Source organism: Megascapheus bottae, chromosome 14 (genome assembly GCF_031878675.1).
Source record: "Megascapheus bottae isolate mThoBot1 chromosome 14, mThoBot2.hap1, whole genome shotgun sequence".
NCBI lineage: Eukaryota > Metazoa > Chordata > Mammalia > Rodentia > Geomyidae > Megascapheus > Megascapheus bottae.
In genome coordinates, this window is record NC_143522.1 from 1,357,167 (window position 1) to 1,365,117 (window position 7,951).

Sequence of the window (7,951 nt, forward strand, 5' to 3'; positions counted from 1 at the left end):
AAAAAAAAGGAAATTCTGGGCTGGGAATGTGGCACAAGTGGCAGTGCCTTAAGCAAAAGAAGCTCAGGGACAGTACCTACGCCCTGAGTTCAAGCCCCAGGACTGACACACACACACACACACACACACACACACACACACACACACACACAGCAGAAAATCCTGCCATTTGGGACAATCTGGGTGAACCATGAAAACATACTAAGTGAAATAAAAGTGTTAAAAATGACAGATAGCACATGGAAAGCTTTTCAAAATGTAAATTTGATCTCATTCCCTTCCAGTTTAGAATTCTGGGTTGGCAAGGTAAGGTTCGTAACTGCTCTCTGCCTACCTCCCAGCCCCATGTTCTGAACTCTCCTCTCCCCTGTTTCACCTGATTTGACAGTGACATTGGCTGTTTTGTTCTTGGAAACATCTGTAGATTAGGGTACATCCTGTTGCTTCTACATGAAATATCCTGAAGGAGTTAAGCAACCTTCAAACTCTGAAATAGACAAGTTCTCCCTTTGGGCAAACAAAGGGAGAAAGTTGAAGGGAAAAAAAGAATAAGTAAGATTCCTGTTATTCTTCAGGACCCTAGAAAAAGTAAGATAATTTTGAAGACATTAAGTCCACGTGCCCAGAGGATGCTCCCAAAACAAAGAAAAAAATTACCTAAAACACTAAGAAAATACAAAACTTTTATTATGAAGACATACAAGAGGAAATTGCAATGGCTAAAATGGCAAAGAAAGAGAGAGGAGGAAGGGAGGGAAAGAAAAAGGAAGGAAAGAAGGGAGAACGGGAAAGAGAGAGGGGAAGGGAAGGGAAGAAAAGGGAAAGGAAAGGAAAGGAAAGGAAAGGAAAGGAAAGGAAAGGAAAGGAAAGGAAAGGAAAGGAAAGGAAAGGAAAGGAAAGGAAAGGAAAGGAAAGGAAAGGAAAGTTCTATGGGTGTGTAGAGCGGTTGCACAGTGTGAGGTAGGGTGCCATAGCTCACGGGAGCTGCGTGGTGTGGGACCTTCATAATTTTCAGGTCTCCAGTGGCTCAGCTCTTAAGATCAGTTCAAACCACAAGTTGGGAAATGAGAAATGATTGATCCCCAGCAGATTCATGGAAAAAAATCAAGAAGCAAGTTGTCTATTATAACATGCAATACCATCTACATGTTTCTTTATCTACACAGGTGAAAAAATATTTCAAAGAAACAAATAATTTTCAGTGCCATTTAAGTAATTCCCTCCATAAAATAGACTAATAAAAGGATAATCTCTTTTCTTTTCCTTTCTTCCCTTCCCCTTTCTTCCATCCTTCCTTCCTTCCTTTCCAGCACTGGGGCTTGAACTCAGGTCCTGAGTGCTATCCCTGAACTTTTTTTGCTCAAGGATAGCACTCTACCACTTGAGCTGCAGCTCCACTTCCAGCTTTTGGGGGGGGGGTAGTTTATTGGAGATAAGAGTATACCACAGACTTTTCTGCCTGGCTAACTTTGAACTGAGATCCTTAGCTTTCAGCTTCCTGAACAGCTAAGATTACAGGTGTAAGCTGCTAATATGTGGAAAATATCCGTGTTGAAAAGATAAAGATGCTATTAACAAAGACCAGATAATTTTAGATCGCATTAAAAGAATGAAGCTGGGTAGAGAAGGTTGGAATCAGAGTATTGTGTAAGCTGTGGCTTACGTGGCAGAGTGCCAGTCTTGAGTGAAAAAGCTAAGTGACCAATACCCATGTCCTGTGTTCAAGCCCCAGTAAACCCATTAAAAAAAGAAAAAGAAAAAGAAAAAGAATGAGCCAGTCTACCCGCAATTTATTAAATGTGGAAAATAAGAAAACTATATATATATATATATATATATCATATCTTCTGTGAAATTTTTCTCTCTGACTTGAGACTGGATTCAGGTACCTTAGGATCTACCTTGTGCATCTCAAAAGTCTGTTATTGGTCAGGGAATGTGTAGCCTAGTAGTAGAGTGCTCGCCTAGCATGCACTGAGTATCACATACACAGGAAAAGCAGGAAGTGGCACTGTGGCTCAAGTGTCAGAGTGCTAGCTTTAAGCAAAAACTGTCCAAGGACACTAACCAGGCCTTGAGTTCAAACCCCAGGACTGGTGGGGAAAAAGTCTATTATTGCAGTGGGCGGCTGTGATTGTTTTTTACACGTCTGTTTCTCTTACTGGACAGATACTGTGTGTCTTTTGTAGCTCAAGCTTGCCTAATGAACCAGTTACAGTCAATGAATCTTAACTAAGGAAGGGCTCTCCTTGTTCTCCTACAGAATGTTGCTGGCACAGGAATACTTGAAAGTAAAGCACATGCGTGTATTTTATTGACTGGAACTCTGAGACCTAACGAGGAGCAACGTCCAAATCAAAGCCAAGTTCCCTGACAGTCCTTTAAATCAAATGTTCTCTCTGTCTTTAAGGATCTATTCCAACTGCTTGCTGTCTTGGTCTGCTAACCCTTAACTGATTGTTTAATGCTATCCAGCTGGTTTTGCTTCCAAGATCTTTGACTTTTTCTTCCACTGACCATAATGTACCAAAGAGAGCTTATAAAGAAGTGGTACTTTGAAGGGAATTATTCTTGTACTTAGCTCCCCTGTTTAAACCCTTGTCACTATCATCATCCACAATATAATCCAGCCTCTCACACACATGAACGGTTTGTGATTCTATCCTCTTAGATTGCTATGCCCATCTACCCATAGGTTTGTTAGCAATATGGACATTATTCTGCTTTTCCTTACACATCATCAGTGGTGTGGCACAACACTGGGGTCTCCATGAACTAGAATTTTTCTCTGAAAATGCAACAGACAAAGCACAAAGCACCCATCTTTTCATGAAAAGGCTGGCAAGGAATCAGCCTGAGGGTGACTTCATGCAAGCCCCCATTTTCCAGTAGAAAGCAAAAACATTCTGGTTCCCATTAAATAATTTCTCACTCTCCTGATAAAATCACATTCTCTGAGCCTTCTTTGCCCATGATGTTTAGTTAAATGTCAGTGCCTTAAGCACAGAAGAGAGGGCCAACAGTACTGCTTAAAATTCCAGACCCAGCCTGTCATCCAGTCAAATCATCAACTTTTCCAGTTGTGACCATGGAGAGGGACGACACATTGATCCTGTGGTAGAGGTGCTTTTATAAAGTAAGAGTATCAAGAGCTCTGATTTGAACCTACTTGAAATCTAAAGAGTTGGCCTAACCTCTTTCATAAGTATTTTATTTTACTCATTAAGTAGTTGCAAAAAGGGGTTTTGATTCAACATATATGGGGCTTGAACTCCAGGCCTTGGTGCTGTCCCTGAGCTCTTTAGCTCAAGACTAAAGCCACAGTGCCACTTCCAGTTTTCTGGTGGTAATTGGAGGTAAGAGTCTCATGGATTTTTTATATTTTTTATTGTAATTAATAGAAGGGTTACATTATATTCATCAGATAGAAGGTGCATTACTTCACAAATATTGATACCCTTTCTCATGTTCTGTTTCCCATTTCCCTCCCCCGTCCCTCCTCACAACTTGATTTCCCCCCTTCCCTCTCCTATTTCAAACAATCAATTAAGCATATATAAAATATATCAGATAACAGGGTGAAATATTGTAACAATTTGAGATAACCAAAGGACAGTAAAAGAGATGAGAGATAACATAGTACATCAAGGACAACAATCACTCATTATATGGCTTTGAGTCTCATGGATTTTTATGCACTGGATGGCTCTGAATTACAATCCTCAGACCTCCACCTCCTGAATAGATAGGATTACAGGTATGAGCTTACCAGCGCCCAGCTCGATTCAACATGTATCTTTTTTTCCCCCTGAGGCATTTTATTTATATGCATGTGTTAATCCCTAGAAAAAGAATCCCAGGATTATCCCTCCTGTGTGTTTCCATCTTGCTTCTTCACGGTCCATGATGTTCGCTGATGTGGTCAGTACAAGGAAGTCAAATGAGGGTGGGAGCACATTATTCTGCCATTTTTTCAGGGGTTTTGAGCTGCACATCAAATCGGGGGCTGATTACGCCACACTTGGTTAACCTGCCTGTGAGGGTCACAACAATTTTTCCAGCTCTGTGATCATCCGTGATTTCAAACTCACCAGTGTAGCCATGCTTCATCATCACAGAGAGAAACCGGACTCTGACTTTGGGGCATGGCCTGATGAGGACCTGGCGTCTCCTCTCTTCTCAGCACTGCTGACGCTCTTGAGGCGTCGGCCAGGACATTCATGTGCGTCATGATGGCAGCATTGAAAGATGGCAGAAAGAGAAACATATATCTTATTTTAAGTAACGTCCGTAGGTAGAAAGTAAAAGGAAGTCATGATTTTAAAATACCTCGTTGATGCTTGAAAGTTATTTGTTGTATTCTGTTGGAGCGCCATAATGTGGAATTTGTTTATTTGCTTTGTAATGCTGTTGTTCAAGTTGTTTTCAAAAACAAAACAAAACAAAAAAATAGCCAAACAAAATCAACTCTTTTCGTGCCCTCTACTGGTGATTAAGAGACTAAAGCTGTATTTAGCAACAGATAAATTTGCGAAAAGAAACAAACCAGGCCCTGTTGTTTCTTTCTTACTCTTCCTCTTTCTTTCCTTCCTTCCTTCCTTCTCTCTTTTCTCCCCACCCCCCCTTCTCTCTCTTTCTTTAACAATAGAGAGGGAGATGAAATCACCCTCCACTGGACAGACTGTATGTCTAAAGACATCTGCAAGGTTATCAGTTTTCTGCTAGTTTACTCCCTACAGTTATACAATAGCCCAGACAAAAACACATAGGCAGATAACCCCCAGTGGCTACAGCATTCGCTTAAAAATATCTCCATCTTGTTTTTGTACTCCAGTGTCGTCAATATTTCCTTTCATCTAGAAGTAAAAAGAATAGACTGGTAATGTTGCTTGTAAACCTAGCACATGGAGCGCTGGGGCAAGGTTTGAATTAATGCCAGCCTGAGCTAATACTAGTGAGCTCAAGGTTAACCTGGAATAAACAGCAAAATCCTGTCTCAAAAAACAAAAAGGAATAATTGCTTCATAAGACCTTTCCTCTCTTGTGAACAGTTGCCATGGGTATGAATTAAGTAGTTAAGTAGGAAACTTAAAAATGCTCCTCAGGGCCTGGAGTTTGGCCTAGTTGTAGAGTGTTTGCCCAGCATGCACAAAGACTGGGGTTTGAATCCTCAGTACCACAGACATAGAAGAAGCAGGAAGCGGTGCTAAAGGCTCAAGTGGTAGAGCTCTAGCCTTGAGAACGTCCAAGGACAGTGCTCAGGCCCTAAGTTCAGTTCCCAGGACTGGAAAAAAAATGCTGTTTAGTCCAGCCTCAACAGGACTTGTAGAAACAAACATGTTTCCTCATTCATTCATTCACTCATTCATTCATATAGCTAGCTATTATTGCCACCTACTTCATGACTAGATCTAGAAAACCCATGGATCCGTGTAGATTTGCAGTGAGCTAATCAAGTAATATAACAGGAAATACTTAACACTAAATAAAGTAAATTGAAACTCTGGAAACAGCAAAGAAAATCCTGCTCACCTGTGCATTGCTTAGGCAGGCTTTCTGACCAGAGCGCTCAACCCATTTGTTCATGGCTGAAAGAACTTGTCTGTGAATTATTTCTTTTTGTCTGTGAATTATTTCTTTTTGTCTTCCTCTCCATTCTCCCATTCTAATTATTTTCAAACCTAATGTCAGATCATTCTTCATCATGTTGAAGGTCTAAAAATCCTGTGGAAAACAGTAGGTCTTAAAGACAGTATCATAGAAGATCTGGAGCAAGGTTTTCTTTTAATAGCAAAATAATAACCTTCCCCCAACGATGCCACCATTTAAGAGGTCATGTCTCCAGGCTATTCACCTTCATATGATCTAAGATAGTGTTTATACATAATTTAAAGTTTGAAATACTGAAAATCAGATTGTATTTAATTAAAAATACAAGTTATGGATGGGCCAGAATAGGACTAAGAAACCAGTGACACATATTGACCAGAAGGTGGCAGTATTGCTTTTCCAAATAACTCTGGTGGGGAAGTCTCTTGTGTCTAAGGGATAAAAATTGAATGAAAGGCCAGGCACCAATGCCTCCTGCCTACAATCCTGTACTCCTAGTTATTTAGAAGGCCAAAAGATGGGGATCATAGCTCCAAGCCAGCCTGGGAAACAAAGTCCATGAGGCTCTTATCTCCAATTAACCACCAAAAAGCTGGAAGGAGAGCTCCAGTGACAGAGTGCTAGTTGGGCAAAAAAGCTCAGGGACAGTGCTCAGGCCCTGAGTTCAATAAATAAATAACCAATCCTAGATGAGGCTATTTCATTTATTCTATGCTTTACTTATACATACCATTTATAAAAATGAATGCAACCTGTCTCTAGACTGAAAAGTTCTCTATTTCAATAATTCTCAAAATACACACTAGGTGAAAACATTTAATTTTTTTCCTTTTAAAATACAATAAAGCTGGGTGCAAATGGCTAATACCGGTAGTCCTAGTTACTCAAGAGGCTGAGCACTCAGGATCATGGTTCAAAGCCAACTGAGGCAGGAAAATCCATGAGACTTTTATCTCCAATTAACCACCAGAAAACCAGAAGTGGCACTGTGGATCAAAGTGGTAGCCTTGAGCAAAAAGTTTAGGGACTGTGCCCAGTCCCTAGTTCAAGCCCTATGACCAACAGAATAAATAATAAATACAAGTCCAGACAACACCCACTTTTAAATGATCCCTAAAATGTTTCCTATTGGACCTTCCATATGGAAGACAGAAGTACTACTTAGCTATACCTCTCTTTCATCCTTTTGCTCATTTCTTTCACTTTGTGGACTTGAACTCTCAGCAGTTCATCCTCTCCACCCCCCTCCCCTGAAAACAAAGGGAAGAAGAGCAAAGGGATAGCCCTTTCCCAGTGGAGCTAAAAGGAAGATTTCTCCATCCTTCTTCCCTGGGGGCCTACTGTGATACCTGACTCCAGCCCTGCAATTCTCCACAGGCTTATTGGTCAACGAGGAAATGTGTCCTGCAGAATTGCCACAAGCCCCCTCAGACTTCACAGAAACGTAATAACCAAACATTTGAAGAGAAAAGTAAAGCCCCCAAAAGAGGGTCTTTTGTTGTTGCTTATTATTTCCCATTGCCTTTTCTAGTTCTCAAATTGCATTTTGGTAAGCATACTGATTGATTATGAATAAAAGAAGAGAAATTGTGCTGGACTGATTTCTCTTTTGCTTAAACAACAGCAATAATCACAATCAATAGGCTGTTCCACGTCTTTTTCTCTTCAGTTGTGAAGAAGCATAAGCCACAGGTAGGCATAAGGGTATAGACCTGTAATCCCAGCTTCTAGGTGGAAATATGAGGAGCAAGATTTGAAGACTGCCCTCAGAAAAGTTGGCAAGAACCTGTCTCAAAGGCAAGCTGCATGTAGTCAGTCGTACTTGCCTGTGGTCTTGGCGACATGTGGTGGGGGAGGGGGATAGAAAGATCTAGATTCAAGGGGTGGTCAGGGCCAAAGGACTAATGCGTAGCTCAAGTAGTAGCACATTTCAATCCCCAGAATGGAAAAGCAAACAAACAAAATTCTGTCTGCCCGGGAATCACACCTAAACCACTACGGGCGCATTAGTTTACTGTGCTTCCAGTCCAAAGAAATAACACAGTCAGCTGACACCTGCTGCTCCCTCTTCCCTCCTCCACTCCACGTGGGAGACTGCTTTCTGTGAGAGTTCGTGGCTGAGAACATGACGTTGATGCTGCAGCCAGAGAAGCGCCAGGTCAGCAGCCCGGAGCTAAAGTCATGTGTACCTACTCTGAAGTGCCCGTGCTTCATCTTCCGTGGGCTTCAAAGTTAAACAGCCAACACAGGCAAAGCAAACCAAAGTACAACCGCAGCAAAAGACAAAAACGACTCTAGAGCTCAAATGAAACCTGCCTACCAGCCATGCATTTTTAATGTG

The 7,951-nt window shown here is 41.3% G+C and overlaps 1 pseudogene; it reads right to left on the reverse strand.

Annotated features, from left to right (window-relative positions):
• Nucleotides 1-3,814: 3,814 nt before the first annotated feature.
• LOC150054503 (small ribosomal subunit protein uS8 pseudogene) lies at nt 3,815-4,231 on the reverse strand (annotated as a pseudogene).
• Nucleotides 4,232-7,951: the final 3,720 nt, after the last annotated feature.